Source organism: Monodelphis domestica, chromosome 3 (genome assembly GCF_027887165.1).
Source record: "Monodelphis domestica isolate mMonDom1 chromosome 3, mMonDom1.pri, whole genome shotgun sequence".
In the NCBI taxonomy this organism is placed as follows: Eukaryota; Metazoa; Chordata; class Mammalia; order Didelphimorphia; family Didelphidae; genus Monodelphis; species Monodelphis domestica.
In genome coordinates this window covers 500,379,599-500,400,337 of record NC_077229.1, presented here as the reverse complement: position 1 = coordinate 500,400,337, position 20,739 = coordinate 500,379,599, and the positions used below count along the sequence as shown (strand labels likewise).

Genomic DNA, 20,739 nt, shown 5'->3' with positions numbered 1-20,739 from the left:
CTCTCCCATACTGTCTTCCAATTTTCCCAGCAGTTTTTATCAAAAAGTGGGTTTTGGTCCCCAAAACTGGGATCTTTGGGTTTATCATAGACTGTCCTGCTGAGGTCATCTACCCCGAGTCTATTCCTTTCTGTCTTTTAGCCAGTACCAAATTGTTTTGATAACCACTGCTTTTTAGTAGAATTTGAGATCTGGGACTGCAAGTCTTCCTTCCTTTGCATTTTTTTCATGATTTCCCTGGATATCCTTGATCTTTTGTTCTTCCAAATGAACTTTGTTATGTTTCTTTCTAATTCAGTAAAGAAGTTTTTTGTTAGTTCAATGGGTATGGCACTAAATAAGTAAATTAATTTGGGTAGGATTGTCATTTTTATTATGTTAGCTCGTCCCACCCATGAGCAATCAATGTTTTTCCAATTGTTTAGATCTAGTTTTAATTGTGTGGAGAGTGTTTTGTAGTTGTGTTCATATAGTTCCTGTGTTTGTCTTGGCAGATAGATTCCTAAGTATTTTATATCATCTAGGGTGATTTTTTTTAAACCCTTACCTTCCATCTTGGAGTCAATACTGTGTATTGGCTCCAAGGCAGAAGAGTGGTAAGGGCTAGGCAATGGGGGTCAAGTGACTTGGCCAGGCTCACACAGCTGGGAAGTGTCTGAGGCCAGATTTGAACCTAGGACCTCCTTTCTCTAGGCCTGGCACTCAATCCACTGAGCTACCCAGCTGCCCCCTAGGGTGATTTAAAATGGAATTTCTCTTCACTTAACCTTGTTTGCCTCAGGTTCCTTTTGTGTAAAAGTGAACTGGCGAGGGAAATGACAAATACTCCAGTATCTTTGCCAAGAAAACCTTAAATGGTTTCATGGAGAATCAGACATGACTGAAAATAACTGAACATCAGCAACAAAAAGAACAACCCAACTGTTAGAGATAGAACATTCCAGGAATGAAATCCCCCTTATCTGAGTCTCTCAAAGAAATCTGGACTCTATTTATTGGTAATATTGTCAAACACAATGGAAAGGGATCCCTACAGGTAGCAATTGGCTTAGAAAACCACAAATTAACATTATCTATGTTGTATTGTATTCTTATTTATTTTGTTAATAAATAACAAAATGTTAGTACATTTTTATCTCCTTCCTCACCTCTGACTTTCCCCCAAGACCACAATTGGATACCCTGAAAGGGCAACAGTTGAATAATTGTCCTTTAAAGGTATCATCTCCCCCCCCCCACCTGCCCCCTAGAATAGTGATGGCAGACTTTTTAGAGATGGAGTGCCACCCCCCCCCCAGACTGAGTGCCACACATCCCTTACACCAGACCAGGGGAGGGAGGAAGCACTCCCATTGGGCTGCTGGAGGGGGAGGGGAGGGGTGGTGGTGATGAGAGGTGCATGTGGAGAGGGGGAGGAGAGTGGCCAAACACTCTGCTCCCCTCCAGCTACATACCACACTGAGAGCTATGCTCCCCTCAGATCTCACTCCTCTCCAACTCTACCTTCACCACAGACTCAACAGGCTTCCATTTCCACTGCACCTATGTGAGCCCTCCCCCTCCCAGAAACGGGAGAGAGGAAGCACTCCCATTGGCTGCTGGGCAGAGGGGTGGAGAAGTGAGGAATACCCTCAGACTTATGGAGAGGAGGAATGGAGCAGCTCTGCCCCAATCCCTCTGGCTTTCTAGTAAAGAACTCTGGTAGTCAACTACAGGTGTGCTCACAAAGAGGGATCTGAATGCTCTTTTTGGCACCTGTGCCATAGATTCACCATCCTGGCTCTAGAGAATAGGTACTCACAAGCTACTGTTACAAGTGTTACAGCCAGTAAGCAAGTCCAAGAAAATGGAGGCTCACAGGCTCTCCTAATTATTCAAGCGGGTTTTAACTAATAAAAACAAGGATTGTTTCAATCCTATCTATCTGCATTATTCTATAGCCTTTTGGGGGATAGCTTATAAGTGTGGGTCTCCTCAGCCTTAAAGAAATAGGGCAGACTTCTTCCTACCTCAGCTCATTTTATATCTTTGTGAGAGGAGTCCACCACATTATAGGTTCCTGCTCCTCATATCTGGGATCATTGTATTGCTGAGAATGGCTTCGTCATTCACAATTAATCATACTAAAACATTGCTATTACTGTGTCATTTGATCTCCTAGCTTTGCTCACTTCACTTTGCATGGGAGCATATATATCTTCCCAGGTTTTTCTGAAACCTTTCTCCTGTGGTTTCTCATAGCACAGAAGTATAGAATGTAAGCTTCTTGATAGCAAGGACTATTTCTTTTTTTTTTCTCTTCATTTTATCCCAAGTGCCTGTAATGGTATTTGGTAGATAATAAATAAATGGTTATCGACTTGAAAGGAAAACTAGATTTTAAGCAATATTGAGCTAGACAGAGAGTCATTAAAGAGGATTTTTTTCTTTTCCTAAATGCTTAATCAATTCTAAGACCTCTATTTAAGCCTCCCAAATTCATATAATGTCTCTATGGGAAAAATGAAGTTGGAAGCAATAGCATTTGTGTAATAGTGTGCTTCAGCTGTAGTTTTCAAAGCATGAGGACCTAGCTCTTTACTAATGAATGAAGAACAATTATTGATTTCTTAAGGAAGCAACATTTATCTTTTCATTTTGTTTGGGGGGGGGTTATGTGGTTAAATTGTAGAATTTATGAGTCATGTTCATTCATAATAATAATAGCTAGGGGCAGCTAGATTGCTCAGTGGATTGAGAGTCAGGCCCAGAGACAGGAGGTCCTGGGTTCAAATCTGGCCTCAGATACTTCCTAGTTGTGTGACCCTAGACAAGTCACTTATCCCCCATTTCGTAGCCCTCTTCTGCCTTGGAACCAATATACAATACTGAATCTAAGACAGAAGATATGGGTTTTTAATTAAATAATAATAGCTAGCATTTATATATTGCTTTAATGTTTGAAGAGTACTTTATCTACTGTATTTGTGGGTTTGGTAGAACTGATCACATGAGGGACCACCTGAGTATTTGGACCAGTGCTAGGGTTGTCCACCGTGGGTTGAAGGTACCCAGCAGTTAGCACTGGACAGGCCAAAGCCTGGTCTGGACCTAGCACACAGGTTACTCAATCACAGAATGGTACACAGTCAATGAAAGATTTAATTTCTTTCCACAGAGAGGTTGGGAGGGAAAGGGATTCCCTGTCACTAGTTCCTACTAGTTAATAAACCCCAAATCTAAGCCTTTGCAAGAAGGGCCTTCAGAGATCTTGCTGTTCTATAATTTTCACCCTATCCTCTCCAACCTAAAACCCAGACCGTATTCTGACTAACCTGCACTATCCAAACCTCTCTTGAGTATTACTAGAGGTGCTGGTCTTTGACAGATTAGACGGGGACCCAAGGGTGGGTCCCAGATCCAACTGGACTCAGACCTCTGCTTACAGACAGTGCAGCTAGCTGGGTGCTGGTTCAGACTAGCTTCAGGTTAACAGGATCTTCTTCCAGGGAAACACAGGCCACAGCAACAAGGACAGGATCAGAAACCCAAGGTCTTCACCAGGTACTTGGCTTTCACTCCCTCCAGGTCCACTTGCAGTCAGCCCCCCCCCCCCCCCCCCCCCCAGCTAACAGCCCGAGTTCCAGCTGAACCCTTCCTTTCAGCATTCCAGAATCTTGCATCTTCAGGTCTCATGCCTCTGTCCTCTGCAAACCGGCATCCCTCTTACTAGCATTATCTCTTCCTCATAACACCACATGATCTTATTTGAGCACAGCAGCTCTGGGAGGTAAATGCTCTTACTATTGCTATTTTATAAATAAGGAAACTGACCCTGAGATAGGTTAAGAGACTTGTACGTGACACAACTTATACATGATTGAGGGAAGATTTAAATGAATGACATCCTTATTCTTAATCCAACTCTACCCACCGTGCCATCTAGCTGCCTCTAGAATCTGTTTGAACTAGGAAACTGTTGGGTTAACATTTAAAGACTTCTCAATTTAAGGGTAACGGGCTTTTCTTTGCTTCTTTCCTTTGTCATCACTTGGGACTGTAAAACTTTTTTGTTTAGAATTCTTAAGTTCAACTCAATAAAAGTGAAAGTGTAAACATTTCTGTTTTATTTCAGGTGTTTTCTCTTTTTCTCTGTTGCTATGTATCAGCCCCACCTGGACATAGTTTCACATTTGTGATTATATGTCTAGTAATTAAAGCTCTCATGGCTTGAACCTGTATCTTCTTGTGATACGAGGAACTTCAAGCCAGCTCAGGTCTAGATTTTCAGTTAATACCCTCCTAATGGAAACACAGATAACGCACCAATGAAGACCAGAGGTCACGAACTAGTTTTAAAATATATTTTGATAACTATTTCTATACAATTCATTTCTTTTGTAATCCTATGTATGTCATTTTATGAAATTGAAAAATATTATTCTGAGCAGGAATCTGCCAAAGAGGACCATGGCACAAATAAAGGTTACAGACCCTTGGTATAGACTCAGGTCCTGCAGAGTGGACCAAGAAGGAGAACATAAGGAAATCAGCAGAAAAATTCTTAGTTTTCATTCCCTAACAGAGAACGTTTTCCTACAGTTTCATACTCTGGTGGGTAGGAGTTTAGATTTTCATGCAATCCTGCTCATGTCATAGCAGGATAACTTATTTGATCTGAATCCTCGTCCTTCTGTGGTTCCTTCTAGCAGCTAAAGCACCTCCAACATCCAAGCATTTGCCTGTCTGTTTTGTGGGTTGTCAGTGTTCTGCTGGGATTCCTAGGTTCAGCGCTACAGCAGCAACCCTGGCTTGACTCCTCTCTCAGGCTTACTCTCCCATTCCAGCCTCTCCATCATTTAAACCTAGCACCTCTTAGAACATTCTCACACCAACTGCTTCTCAAAGCATCACCTACATCCAAAAAAAAAGTTTCATGGAAAATGAAATCCTAAGGATTTCTTCTATTTAGAAATTATTTCCTTGCCCGAGCATTGTGGGAAGTGGAGTTCTATTAGCTAACATTTATATAATGCTTACTTAAGTATCAGGCACTACACTTAGCACTTTCAAATATCTCATTTGTTGTTCACAACTCTGGTAGGCAGTGGCTATTATTCTCCCTATTTTACTGATATGGAAACTGAAACAAACAGAGATTAAGGGTGTCCAGGAACACACAGCCAGTGAGGATCTGAGACCAGATTTGAACTGAGATCTTCTTGGGTCCAGGTCCAGATTTCTGCTCACTACGTCATCAAGAGACCTGTCCCCTTACTACATAATACATATTGAGAGTGACTTCTGTTGTAAAAGTTTTGGGAGAATCCTCCTTTTCTTATTTATAATAGAATTTAGAAAGGACATGTACTTAAACCTGATATCAAATTTAAAAGACTTTCATTAAAAAATTTAATGGGAAGGCCGATGGATGTATTGAGAACCAGGTCTAGTGATGGGAGTTCCTGAGTTCAAATCTGGCCTCAGACACTTCCCAGCTGTGTGACTGTGGACAAGTCACTTGATCCCCATTGGGTAGCCCTTGCCACTTTTGTGTCTTGAAACCAATACCCAGTATTGATTCTAAGATGGAAGATAAGGGTTTTAAAAAATGGCTAAAGAACTTATTTTATAATGCATATGTATGTAATGAGATTTTGAGAAATAGTTAAAAATATATAGATAATACCTATGGTAATACACAGTCATTACCCACCCTTGAAATCTGACTATTATGTAAATAATATGCAGTTACATTACTCTTTCTTTCTTTTTTCTTTCTTTTGTTTACTTTCTTTCCTGGCTATACCATTGGGGTTAAGTGACTTTTCCAGGGTCACACAGCCAGTAAGTGTCTGAAGCCAAATTTGAACTCAGATTCTCCCAACTCCAAGGCTGGCACTCTATATCCATCACCTACTATCCAGCTTGCTGCCTCTTGGGTTCCTATTACAAGGGAAATCCTTTGTCTCTTTCAGGACTTCAGACCTAAGCATTAGGATATAATTCCTTAGCATAAGAATTGCATAAATTCTCACTTTATTAAATAATTAAGGACTATTTCAAAACTATTTCCAAGTTTTGTCTTTGTATCCCTATCCCCTAGTACAATGAACAAATGTTTGATTTCGTGGAAAAAAAAAGAGAGAGATTTGAGACCAAAGGCTTTGACTCCTGTGCTCTCTCCCCTATTCACCACTGTCATTTGGTTCAAAGAATTGATCATTATGTAATTTTCCAGTATTCAGTAAGCCTTCAAATAAATGAGGTGCTTTCCTATTCCAGCAGGTGGAAGCAACATCAGCAAAAGAGCAGGGAATTTCCAATTCATCCATTACAGATTCCTTATTAACAACTAATGAAATATTCTTGGTGTGTGGATTTCTCAGGTTGTTGCTGCTTCATCCAATCTCTCAGTATTTTACCAGTTTGTACAGACACAACTTTTGATTTCTTTGGTTCCTTACAACAAACCTCAGGATAGTTAAAAAACAGACTAATTTGGTCTCTTTGCCCCTGGAATTATGAACTCCCTCTTATGTAAAGCACAATATGCTTGGCTCTAGAGAGATGACCTGTTAAGTACTACAAAGCCCTTCTTCCCTCTATCCCTCCCTCCCAAGATTTAACTAGATTAGTAAAAAAGCATAAGACAGACAGGCAAAAAACTGTGGGCTGGAAGGGGGGGGAGGGTGGGCTAGTGCCTGATAAGGGCATAGGAATGCTACCTAGTGCTAATACCCTGATGAAACCCTAAGGAGATGGCCATAGGAAATGTTTTTAATAGAGATAAAAAAATTTTTAAGATGTATTTCTCCTTCTTGCTTTTGCTCCTCTTTATGTTTTCAAAGGGAAATCATTACCCAGATTAATTTCCTCATAGCTATTACCTTCCTTTTCCTAAAGAACAATTCCATTGTTCCCAGGTGCTTTCTGGTTGTTTTATTGATGTGTTTTATCATTTCAACCCTTCCCTCTGTGGAAGCTTCCTGGTGACAAAGAAAAACTAAGCAAAAACATCTGAATCCATGATGGAGTCTGACAACATATTCAGTCTCTTAGTGGACAAGTTTGTTTCATTATCTGTTCTCCAGAAGCTGCGTTGGTTTTTAAATTACTCAGGATAATTAAAAACAGAGTAATTTGGGGGGCAACTGGGTAGCCCAGTAGATTGAGAGCCAGACCTAGAGAGGGGAGGTCCTGGGTTCAAATCTGACCTCAGCCACTTCCTAGCTGTGTGACCCTGGGCAGGTCACTTGACCCCCATTGCCTAGCCCTTACCACTCTTCTACCTTAGAACCAATACACAGTATTGATTCCAAGATGGAAGGTATGGGTTTAAAGAAAAAAAAAACAGACTAATTTGGCCTCCTAGCCCCTGGCATTATGGACTCCTTTTAATAATTAGATTTTTGACTTTTTTAGCTTGACTTCCTTTTAGTGATATTTTTATTTACATTGCTATTTTCATTATGTATATTTTTTCTCTGGTCTGCTTATTTTGATCTTTATCTGTTCATATAAATTTTCCCACATTTTTCTGAATTCCTCATGTTTACTATTTCTTACAACACAAAAATATCTCTTATGGTATATGAATGAAAGTTTAAATATTGTTAAGTTGCTAGAAATTTTGTTGCTGAGCTAGCTCTATCTGACTATTTGTGACCCCATTTGGGGTTTCTAGGCAAAGATAATGGAGTGTTTTGCCATTTCCTCCTCCAGCCCATTTTACAGATGAGGAAACAGGCAGACAGTTAAATGACTTGCCCAAAGTCACATGGCTAGTAATTGTCTCCAGCCAAATTTGAACTCATGAAGATTAGTCTTCCTGATTCCAAGTCCAGAGCTCTATCCACTGTATCACCTAGCTGCCCTTTGTGGAAAAACAGACATATTTTTAAATCATTGGTAGAACTGTGAATTGGTACAACAGTTTTAGAAAGGAGATTGGAATTATATGCCTCCTCAAGAAAAAAAAAGACTAATAAAATGTCCATTCCTTTTGACCAAGGAAGTTCTACTACTAGGCATCTATTATATCCCAAAGAGGTAAACTGATAAAAAGAAAGATATATGCTAAAATATTTAATCAGTTTTTTTTATGTTAGAAAAGAACTGAAAATAAAATAGATGTCCATTGATTAAGAAATGACTAGAAAAATGGTGATACAGAAATATGATAGAATATTATTTTACCATAAGAAATAACAAGTATGATGAATCCAGAGAAGTGTGGAAAGATATGAATTGATACACAGCAAAGTAAACAAAACAAAATGAAGAAAATAATATACTAGAATGACTTCAACAATGTAAATAGAAAGAACATTAACTACAAATTAACCATAAATGACTGTTGCAGAATTACAAAGTATAAGCATGGCCCTAAAGAAGAGATATTAGTAGACATTTCCAACTCCTTTACAGAAATGGAAGGTTCATGAATGTGGAACATTGCATATATTCCCAAACTTTCGATATATTGCTCACTTTTTCTCTTTTTTTCTCCCTCTTTTCTTTTTAAAGTAAATGGTTTGTCATATGAGTCCCATTGACTCAGTGGGAGGAGAGGAAAGGGATACAAGGCGAAAGTTAGGTGATATAAAAACAGAAGAGATCAATAAAAAATTAATTTAAAGTAAGAAATTGCTGAAGGAAGACTTTTTAGGAAATCCAAGTGCCATTTAACTGCTAAGCTGGCCTCTGGGACACTTGAGAACAAGTCTCAAAAGATAATAAAAGTTTTAGATCTTGGTATGGATCCAGGACTCAATTATGTGGATAATTCTCCTCTTTTCTTCTATTTTAGAGCAGAAATATAAGAAGAAGAAGAAAAGGAATTGCATAAGTATATATAGGAGGGTAAAATAAAAGATCGTTTAAAAGAAAGAAATAAGATAAAGAAAGTTCATAACATGTGGAAGTAAGTAGAGGTTACAGGAAAGTACATTGAAAGTATATTGAAAATGTACAATCTGTAAAGAAATTATACGTAAGAGAAAACTTGCTATTTAGTGATTTCCAAAACTGAAATGGACAGACTCTGAAATAGTGAGGTCCCCCTCATTAGATATTGTCAAGAATAACATAGAAGATCACTTGTCAATAGTATAGAGAACATCACTGCTTCAGGGATAGCTGAACTAGGTCACCTCTGACCTATTTTTCACTGTTGCTACAGAGTAAATCTGAACAGTTGAGCAAGACTTAGGTTATTGCATCAAACTTTTAAAAAGTTTTCTATTATTTTTCAATTAACAAAAATCTTTTTTCCCCTTCTACTATCCCATTAAAAAGAAAGAGGAAAAAAAAGACAGTGACAAAACCCTAGTAATAAAAGTGAATAGTCAAGCAAAGCAATACTGAAAAAGGCATGTCCAAAAAAAAAAGTTTCGATCTGCACTCTTAAATCCATCACCTCTCCATCAGAAGACAGGTAGTAGCATCCTTCATCATGAGTCTTCTGGAACTGTAGTTGGTCATGTCATTGATCAGAGTTAGTCATTTAAGTTATTTGTTTTTACAATAATGGCATTGTTACAAAAATTGGCCTCCTAGTTCTGCTCACTTCACTCTTCAGCCATTCATACAAATCTTCCCAGGTTTCCCTGAAAGTGTACCCTTTATCCTTTGTAACAGCACAATATATTCCATCACATTTATATATATACCTTTAGTCATTCCCTAATCAATGGACACTCCCTTAGCTTTCAATTCTTTATCAGAACATGTGGCATACACACACACACACACACATACACACACACACACACACACACACACACACAAAGTCAATACTTTTCTACAGATGGGTCCTTTTTATTTTTCTTTTATTTCTTTGCGGTTACATGGACCTTTTTAACTGAGGTAAAGCATAATAAAATAGAAGGAACTTCTCTCTTTCTGTTGGAATTCAGAGTTCATGTCCTGTCTCAGACCTGTGAGTGTGTAACCTTAGACTAATCATTTAACTTGACTAGACTTTAGTTTCCTCACCTAGAAAATGAGGTTTCTGGACCAAGTGGTCTATCTGTAAGACTTCTCTTAGGTCTGGCTCTAGTCTTATTTTTCTTTGGTTGTTTCATTCAACATTTGTGACTTATTACCACTTCACTTTCAACACATAGCATTCAGGAATGATCTCTGAACTCTCATGATGGACCTAGTAACTTATTTCACCTCTGAGCCATTCATGTTTTCTTCAGTTTTGGTGCCTAGTTTGATGTTTATGTTCTTTTGCAACCAACCAACCAATCAGTAAGCATTTATTAAGTGCCTCAAAGATGCCAGGCACTGAAAGTGCTAGAAATCACTTTTTTAATATCAAAGTATAAGAATGTGATTTATTATTATATAAATAAAATTACCATCTAGTTGTAGACAGCTCCCTTCACAAAAGAGGATCATAACTTTAGAATTGGAAAATATCTCTGAAATGTCTCTTCTGCTCTTTTTACCAAGGGCAAGAAGATCAATACAAGTCCAAATCAAAAGGTTCACATTAAACGTGAAATGAAAGATTGCATATCTATAGAGAACCAGACTCAGGGACTGGTAATTCTGGGTTCAAGTCTCACTTTTTAGATTATATATATATATAAAGTGAGACAAACACACACACACACACACATACACACACACATATGTTTGTGTAATTCAAGGAAAGTCAAATACTTCCTTAGCATGCCAGGCCACTCTCTAAAACTGAGCTGCAAAATAATAATAATAATAATTTGTGCTGGTAGAGGGAATTTCTTTCCTTGGAGTTCCTACACCATTGAAATCACAGATTCAGACAAAGAAAAAATTGAATGAAAAACCCCATTACCAATCATCTTGCCATCTCAGAGGACTACTAGGTGGCACAGTAGATAGAGTGCTGGGCTTGATGTAAGGAAAACCTGAGTTCAAATATGACTTCAGACCCTCACTAGCTGAGTGTGACCCTGGGCAAGTCATTTGTCCTTTTTTTGTCTGTTTCCTCACTGTAAAATGACAATAAAAATAGGACCTATCTCCCCAGGTTGTTGTGAGGATCAATGAAATAACTGCAATGCACTTACCATAGGGCTTGGCACATAGTAGACATTTAATAAATGCTTGTTTCTTCCCTCTTTCCTTTCTTCCACCTGTCAGTATTTTTCCTCAGAGAGAGTGGGGGCCGTTGGAGGACTAATAAATGAGTTCCCAGTTCTCAGTTTTCTTACAGTATGTTTGTAGACATTGGTCATAATGACTAGGCATTTCATATTCTTTCTCAGGTACTAAACTATATAGAATCTGCCTTTCATCATCACCAGTAGACATAATTGATTGAGTATTTAATTATGTCATTAATCTAGAGCATAGAGTCCTTGACCCTTTTTAGTTAATTATTTACAATAAATGAGATATATACCAATTGTAAAATAAAATAGTTTTAACTATTTGTGAATAGATGTTTTGGTAAATGTCAGCTAAAAATTTAATAATCCTATTCTAGGATCCTTGTTTAAGAGATTTTTGCTTAATAATAACTAATAATATATTTGGTTTTCACTATATAAATTATAAACTTTTAACTGTTCTGGAAATGTTCCGACTCCCCTGTGAAACTGTCCTGAGAGCTCTCTAAAGTGTCAACTCTCTCTGAAGATTAAAAAAAATGATTCAGAGATGAATACCTAGCTGCCCCTTTACAATATCTAGGCCTCCAAAGATGGGTCACAGTCCATTTTCTTTTTATGAGTTTTCACTTTATTGGCAATTCTTATGAACATACTTTCCCCCCAATAATAAGAAATGGCTCCAAGAAGAGACTTTTAGGGGTCAACTTGTCAATTTCCTGTCTTTTTATACAGAGACACTGAGACCCACAAAGGTTAAGTAATTTACCCTGGATTAAAGTGGCAAATAAATTAGTGGCAAATCCAGGATTCAGACTCAGGTTTTCTCACTGCAGGTCCCCAGATTTTTTTGTTGTGTTTGGCTATATAGAAAAATACATTAGGTTGATGAGCAATTTAGCAAATTAACACACTGTGGTTATGTTTACAATTGTATTCTCAGAGGTGATTATTTACTTTGGTGAAACCTTTTGTGTTTGCTACTATTTCGGTTTTTTACAAAAGTACTAGCTAAACCAGGATCTCTGCATTGAAATATATAGAATTTGTGAATCTCTAGATAATACCAACACATTTTTGTTTACTAAGCAACTATAATTACCTTTGAGATTAGAAGAGTAAATATAAGCATACTGTATGAATTAATTGTTCCTCTGGGTTTTGGACACGAGTCAACATTGGTCTTTAGTAATAACATCAGCAGAAAGTACATGTCCAGAATAATTGCATTTCAGCGATGGGGTGGAGTTTAGACAAGATAAATACATTAATTGTAGACAGATCTGAGAAAATGGCCAGATTTGAAGGGCTCTGGACTAGGTCAGATATGAGGAATTATTTAACTAACAGGAAAAAAATCATTGAGGATAAAGTCCTACTCTGGAAGAAGCTAAAAAATTGAGGTAAGATAAGCACCCAAAGGAAACTGATGAGCATGAGATAAGTAGGGAAGTACATGTGGGTCCAAGATGGGAAAAGGAATGTGGAGAGGGCCAAGGGATTCTAATACAAGAGACTTTGGGAAGCCTAGACTTGTTTAATAATGCAGCAAGAATGGGGCTTTAAGGAGGAGTGGTGTACTTGGCTAAAATGAAAGCAAATTTGCTAAGATTAGGAAGACAATGAAAAGAGAATGCTGGGAAAGAAGAGCATGAAATAATGTCATTGATGAGGTGAAGGCTGAAGACCTCATATAGAATATATATGAATTTAGGAATATACATTGAATTTAGGAAGACCTGATTTAGGAGATGGAGTGGCAGCATAGAGGCAACAAAAGTTCAGACCTCTGAAAACCCTTACTCACTGATTAAAAACCAAATGTTCTTAGGGGACTGAAAAGCAAATCTAACAACAGAACAGAGCTAAGAAACCCTCCTGCTGGACTCAAATTAAAAGGTACACCCCCAAAAAGCCTAAATTCAAGAACACTTGGGTTTAAGGGAAAGGAAGAAGGAAGGTCCCAGGACCCCATCCCCACCTACAATGCTGAGCCTCCAGCAGTGACTAGAGTCTCTTGGCTGGCAAGGGCACTAGTCTAGAGGGAGTACCTTGAGGGCAAAGCTGTGCCAGACTCAGGGCTTTGATCACAGGCGGCAAGGAGGCAGCTGGAGGAGAAACTCAAAGAAGCCAGCCCAATTATTGTAGCTGAGACACTCCATATTGCCCCCTCCTTTCCAGAGTTTTGGCCTCAGGGCATATGTAGCCAGCTCTGCCAATTCAACTCTCCTGGGATTAATCTTATCAAGCCTTCAGAGGGCAGGGAAGCTCAAGCTCCAACACCCCTCCCCCACAGACTGCTCTGAGAGCCTTGCTAAGCTCCAAGGGTGAAGGTTGTCAGAAAAGCCCAAACCCATACATCCAGCACATAAGGAGAAGAGCAAGACTGCAGGCAACTGGGGGGGTGGGGGGGGAAGGGGACAAATATGAGCAAATAACAGAAAAAGAAAAAAGTAATTACAATTGACAGCTTCTATCCAGGCAATGAACAAAGAGCAAATGTAACAGCGGAACACCAAGCAAAAACACAGCAACTCCAGCAAATTGGACACAGGCTTTAGAAGAACTCAATATACAATTCAAAACACAATTAAGAGAGGCTAAAGGCAACTGGGAAAAAAAACTTAAAGAGCAAGATAAGTCATCTGGAAACAGAAAATAGTGTCTTGAAAGCCAAAATTAATCAGCTTGAAAATGAGGCAAGGGAGATGAAAGATGAGGCAAAGAAAATGAAAGATGAGGCAAAGAAGATGAAAGAAGACCTCCAAAGAAAAGCAGACCAGAAGGAGAAGGATGACCAAAAAGCCAGGGATGAAATTCAGTCTTTAAAAACCAGAACACAACAGTTAGAAGCAAGAGACTTCACAAGGCAGAAGGAAATTATAAAACAAAATCAAAAGAATGAAAAAATTGAGGAAAATATGAAACACCTCATTCACAAAACAGATATAGAAAATCAGTCCAGGAGAGACAACTTAAGAATCATTGTTCTACTGGAAGACCATGACAAAAGAAAAAGCCTGGACATCATCCTACAGGAAATTATCCAAGAAAACTGCCCTTACATTCTAGAACAAAAGGGAAAAGTGGAGATTGAAAGAATCCACAGATCACCACTTGTACTTAATCCCCAGCTGACAACACCCAGGGATGTTATAACTGAATTCAAGAACTACCAGACCAAGGAAAAAATATTATAAGCTGCTATCTTGCCTCAGACCCTTGGTGACCCCAAACAAATTCACCTAACCTTTCTTAGCCCCAGGTTCCTCATCTGTGTTCCTACATGCCATTCTTTATAGCATTATAATATATATTGCTTTGATATACCACAGTTTCTCTACAGTAGCCCAACTTCCTTTTAGGTATTGTCTTCCTCATTAGATTATTAGCTCCTGAAGAGACCTGGCTCTCTATCCATTAAGTCACCTAGCTGCCCCTTTAATAAATGTTCATTGAATTTGTTCCATATCCTTTTATTCAGATCTTCTGATTTTTTTAACCTTTATCTTCATTTCTTACATCATGAGATTTAATTATATCATATAGCTCAGTTTTTTCAGCCCTCCCCCCAATTATTGGATACCTTTATTATTCCCCTTCTTTATTTTTGCTGCCATAGAGTGTTACAATGAGTATTTTATCATATGTTTCATCTTGCTTTCAATATGCACAGTAGTGGGATTTGTGTTTTTCATTTTTCACTTACTTCCATACAGCTATAGATACTTTGTGCTAGAAACTCTTTGTTTTCCTCTTAATTAGTTCTTTGGTATGTATTCCTTGGTGAGTATTCCTATTAGTAGGATTACTGAATCAAAGAGATGTTTTTGTTTTATGGCTTGTCGCATGTTGTAATATTGCTGCTCTGCTTTATTCAGAATGATCAATTTTCAAAGTATGTACATTATTGAGTATCTTGTAGATGCTTAGCTTACAGAAAAGGCACACACACACAAAAAGAAAACCCCTATGGGCTTCTTCATTGGCCTTCAATCATACACCAGCAGAGCAAACCCTGGGCCTCATGAATGTGTCATAAAACTGCAGTGCCTTCAAGATCCTGAGTTTTAAATTTGTTTTCTCCAGCTACAGCCTCTCATCCTCTCACCTTCTCCATTTCTTCATTTACATACAGTCTGCTCTTCAATCTGGTCCTGAGTAGAGACAACCAGGTGCCCCAGTAAGTAGATGGTGTTCTGGAACTAATGTCAGAAAGATCTGAATTCAAATTCAGATGTTGCCTCCCTCTTGCTGACAATGTGACTATGGGAAAGTCTCTACACCTCTACTTGTCTCAGTTTCCTCAACTGTAAAATGAGGATAATAGCACCTATTTCCTACCTCTTAGGGTTATTATGAGAATCAAATGAAATAATAATTGGCACTGTTCTCGGCATTTAATAGGTGCTTAATAAATGCTTGTTTCCTTCCTGATATCTATTTTCTTAACTCTTAGGATCATAGATTTAGAACAGAATGAGACTTTAGAGGCACCTGAGTCCACCTTCCCTTTCCTTCCCCAATCCTATTTAATCTACAGGATCCTACTACACAAAAAAGTTGTTATCCCACAGCTAGTAAGAGGTAAGAATGGGATTTGAATCCAGGTCTCCCTGACCTCAAGTTCATTGCTCTCTCCACTAGGCCTTCCTATTCTCCTAGACTTTCTCTCCCATTCTGGCTTTCTTTCCTCTATATCCAGCCTTTACATCTCTCTGAGTCATAGTTCCAAATTGATTTCTCTGTCTGTCTGTCTGTCTCTCTCTCTCTGTCTGTCTGTCTGTCTCTCTCTCTCTGTCTGTCTCTCTCTCTCTGTCTCCCTCTTTCTTCCCCCCCCCCTTCGGTTTTCTGGATGCATGTTTTATTCCCTTGTAGAAGATAGGGAGAACCTTTCCCTTTCATCTTTGTATCCCTGGTGCCTTGCACATTATAAGCACTGAATATATGTTTTTTGAGGAGTTGTTTAACAGATTTGATTCAATTGGACAAAATGTATCCTTAAGGCACGTTTGGAATTAAGGAGAAAGTAAAGACGGTGTCTTATCTAAATTTTATCTCTTCTCACTCCACTCCCAGTACCAAACAACACTACTTTTGCAGAGTAGGTGAATATAATTGATTTAGTTAGATTTCCTGCCTTCAAGGAGCTTATAATAGTATCTGAGAGAAAAGTCATAGTATTCATGAACCAGATAAGTGTTGAGTGAGTCTCAAAGGGAGTGTTTTAGACAGTTACATGAAACAAGTTTTGATGATTCTGTTAATATATAATATCAAGAAAGGCTTCAAAGAGAAATTGCATTTGAGGTAACTTTGAAAAAAAAAGTTCCTACTTCTAGTTAGGTGGAAAAATTCTCACATAATCTTCAAAACATTCTGCAAAGCACGGTAAGAGAATTAATTTTAACTCAGAGAACAGCTGTGACAAGGCACATGGCCAAATGAGATACCCCTGCAACATCTTCATTAGCTAAAACTTAAATAGCCTGTCTCTGCTGTAGAGGCACTTCATTTATCTTCTGCAAGGTCAGAGGCACCATCCATCACTATTCTTTCCCATAAATTTTGGAGAAGATTCTGCTATTTTTCAGGGTTAGAAATAATATAATGATGTGTATGTGGGAATGGTTCATACAGTGAAAACAGTTTAAAATGTCAGGGAAAAAATAAATAGTTGGTAGGGCCTAATAATTTTTAAGAGAGAAAAAAATCCAGTTTAATGTAACTTTGGGAATCACCTCTTTACCAAGACTCGTGTTTTCAAATCATCCCTGTATCCTATAGCAACCGAGAGGGTCACACCTGTGCTCTTTGCATAGCATGTAGCAATTAGGGATGGTAATTGGAGGAAGTTGGAGGAGTGATGCAGTCTTAGCCCTATTCCCTGCCTCCCCAGGGCACTAAGCACAGCTGTTTTCCTGACTTTCCCTATGTATCCTAACCCAGGAGATATTCAGGGAATCATAGCAAAATTAAAAAAAAAAAACTTTTTTTTAAATAAACAGAAGGGAAGGAAGGTAGGAACATCAGGGGGAAGAAATGTGCCAAAGGAATAAACTTGAGACAAGAGACACAAACAGGTGGAAGTGTTTTAAATAGAAGCTTCGCTGGACTCCTTTTTTTCCCTGGCACATTTTGTAACTGTATGTAGAATCCCTTAAGGGAGATAACCTCAGACTTTTACCACAGGGGGAAAAAAATAGAAAAGGAAGAACAAGAAAGGAAAAAAAACTCAGAAGATGGGAAGGAAAAGTTTTCTGTGAAGTTAGAAAATGATTTCTTGTCTTTGGGGGTTTGGTTTTATTTTTTAATTTAGCAACTCACTGGGGCAGCTCCGTGGCTCCATGGATTGAGAGCCAGGCCTAGAGATGGGAAGTCCTGGATTAAAATCTGCCCTCAGATATTTCCCAGCTGTGTGACCCTGGGCAAGTCATTTAACTCCCATTGCCTATCCCTTACCATTTTTCTGCCTTGGAACCAATACACAGTATTGATTGTAAGACCAAAGGGTAAAGGTTAAAAAAAAATCTAGTAATTCAGGTGAAAAGTGCTTCCTAATTTGATCCTTTTTCTCCTACAATGACCCTCATAAAACTCATTAATTAAATCAGAAAGGCACTGCTTTTCAGATATTAAAGTAATAAATTCAGGAATCTTTATTCCTGAAATGAAAGGAATAAATTCATTCAAGGAATAGATTCAGTGATGAGTCCATCTGTATTTTCAAGATGGAAGTAATCATTCCTTCATCAGTATATCTAAATAAAAATCAGATGCGTGCATCATAATCAAAATAACATATATGGTAGGAGTAAAATTACCACAGATGGAGGCTGTCCTGGGAAAGTAAGCCTAGACAGTAAAACTTACACTCCTTGAGTGAAATATTGCCCAAATAAGACAGCACTTCAATCAGAATTACACATCATCTGTTTCAGTGTATATTCTTACTTCCCTTTCCCTGCTGATGTTTTTTGTGACTCTGCTAACTGCTGGTTGTTAACTTACAATCACTTTCTTTTCCTTGCTATAAAATTCCAAGAATCATTATTGGTTTCCATAGAATTTGGGCCTCTGTTGTTGTGTTGAATAGCTGTTTAACCTGAAAATGAGCCTGTCTACAAATGGGTCAGTGGCTTGCCTCCATTCATGCCAAAGACCCCAAGCAAAAGGAAAGCTCCCTTTTTGTAGGTTTGGGGGAGTAGAGAACAAAAAACAGAACTGGATAGCATCCGATTGAGGACAACAGGATTGGTTACAAAGCTGAGGCACAGGAAACACTATGATTGCTTGGACGTTTGGTAATGGAGACTTGCAATAATCCCCCTTCTTCTCCCATGAATCTAAGATGTGCTCATTATTGGAATGCAGGGCTGAATGCAGAGGCCCAGACTTTCATTCAGCAAACCAGACTTCCTTAAAGGATAACTTGGTGTGAAGATATTAGGCCAGAGTCCCTTTGTGTTCATACACTTCCCCCAAGGTCAGCGAGATTCCTTGAAGCAAGAATAGATCAGTGATTAGCAGGCAAGCTGGATTTTTTTAACTTGACCCATGACAGACCAGCTGAATCTCGGGAACCACGTTCAAAGCCAGAGATCCATGACTTAAGCAGGTACTAAACAAAAGCAATTAGTTGTAATTAAGATCAATAAGAAAATGATACAAGATAAATTAAACCTTCTCAAAATATGTACATGCAACAATTAACCCTGTAAGCACTTGGCACTGTGCCTAGAATGTAGAAGGTGCTTCCTAAATGCTCATTCTTTCCCCTTCCCCTTGCTCTTCCCCTTGCCTTTACCCTCCTTTTTCCCCTTCTTGATTGACCTAATGATTTAACTCCCCCTCCATTTAGTCACTTAACCTGAATTAGCTTTACAAAGACATAGTTGTTGAGGAGATACAGCTAGAATCGAAGTATAAAAACACATATGAGGCGGGTTGATACTCACAAAGTTAGAATTAAAGGATGGAGTAAGACCTTTTGGGCCTCAACTGATAGAAAGAAGGCAGGAGTTGCAATCATGATATCTGACAAAGCCAAAGCAAAAATAGACCTGATTAGAAGGGATAGGGAAGGTAAATATATTCTGTTAAAAGGGAGTATAGAATAGAAGTATAAACATATCCTGCCCCAACTGGTGGCTCCTTGGTCCCTGGGAAGAATGGGTTCAAACAACAACAGCAACAAAAAATGTGTCTTGCCAAGTTCCTTCCTAAATACAGCATAGACCACAGATGAGTGTCTTACTCTTAGCTGTCATCAGTCTATTACTCTGCTGAGTCAAGCAGCTCTTTCCTCACTGGCTTTGGCAGCCAGCAAACCACCACAGGGTTTGGCTGCTGGACCTTGCGTGCTCTCCGGTTATTTAGAAAGTCATAGACATAACTGAGCCCTTTGTATTTCCAGTATTCCTTCACCTAAAGCAGGAAAGAATAGAACATGGGCAGAAGCAATAGCAGGACAGTTTACACTTGGTGCTATGTTGTTGATCAGTGGGAGAGTATTCTTTCCTCCTGGTATTCTTTCCTTCCAGCAGCTTGCAGCAATGATTGCCTCTTCATTCAGACAGGGAAAGAGGAAAAAAGGAGGACAATTTGCCCTCTGGGAGTTTTTTGATTGCATGCCCAGTTCAAGTTCAGAAACTAGTTAAAGAGACTTTTTCCCCCACTCCTCAGTTAGCAAGTTAGTTAGAGGTCTTCAACAGGAATATCTATGTATGCTTCAAAGCCTATGTGAGGGAATTCTGTCAATCACAACATGTGGTACATGTTGATTATGGCTGGGTTCTAATTGGCTCAAACACACATATTAGATTGGAACTCAAATTTGAATTAGAACTGAGAGAGACCTGTCCTTAAAACTTCCAGAGATGTGAGATCTCCACCATGTGAGCATCTCCCTGTCCAATGGTACATGTATTACTGAACCTTTTTTGTTCCCATCCTTTTCCCATAAATTATCCACTGGAGATTTACCCATTGTTCTGGAGACCTTCCTCTAAGTCTCTTAACATTAGATGGGCACCAGTGCAACATATAAACAATCCATTTGTTAGCTCTCAGTATTGCTCTGTAAACCAGCCCCCCCCCTTTTCCCGTCATTTGTTTCTTTGATGTTATCTTTTATACTATCTTTCTCATGCCTGTTTTTATTGGTCATGAGTTATATTCTATTTTTACTCACCATGCATTTCTCCATTGCCCTTGAGTGAACTGCAATTTTGATAATTCAGTGATTGTGATATTCCAGGTTTCAGAGTGTATAAAGCATCATTGGAAGGGTATTGATGCTAACAAAAAAAAATTGAAAGACTTGAAAATTCTAGTCTTTGCAATAACCAACCATAACTTTAAAAGACCTATAGTGAAACATACTACTGACCTTCTAATAGAGAGATGATGAATTCAAGGTGTAGCAGAAAATATATATTTTTGGATATGGTCAACCTAGGTATTTGTTTTGCTTGACTTTGCTTATCTGATCCAAAGATTTTGTTTTTCTATTTTTCCTAATGGAAATAATCAGCTTATTTGGCATTAAGTTCAATTAAAAAAAATTTTTTTAATCATTGCCCTTCTTCCTCTAAAAAAATTGTTTTTATTTGTTTTACTTCCTAATTCAGCTAGATGACAATCATGGTTC

General features: G+C 38.4%; 1 protein-coding gene across 3 annotated transcripts in view; it reads left to right on the top strand.

Annotated features, from left to right (window-relative positions):
* NLN (neurolysin) overlaps positions 1-20,739 on the top strand; it is a 146,011-nt gene that overhangs the window by 19,913 nt on the left and 105,359 nt on the right. The gene's annotated exons all lie outside the window — the stretch shown is intronic.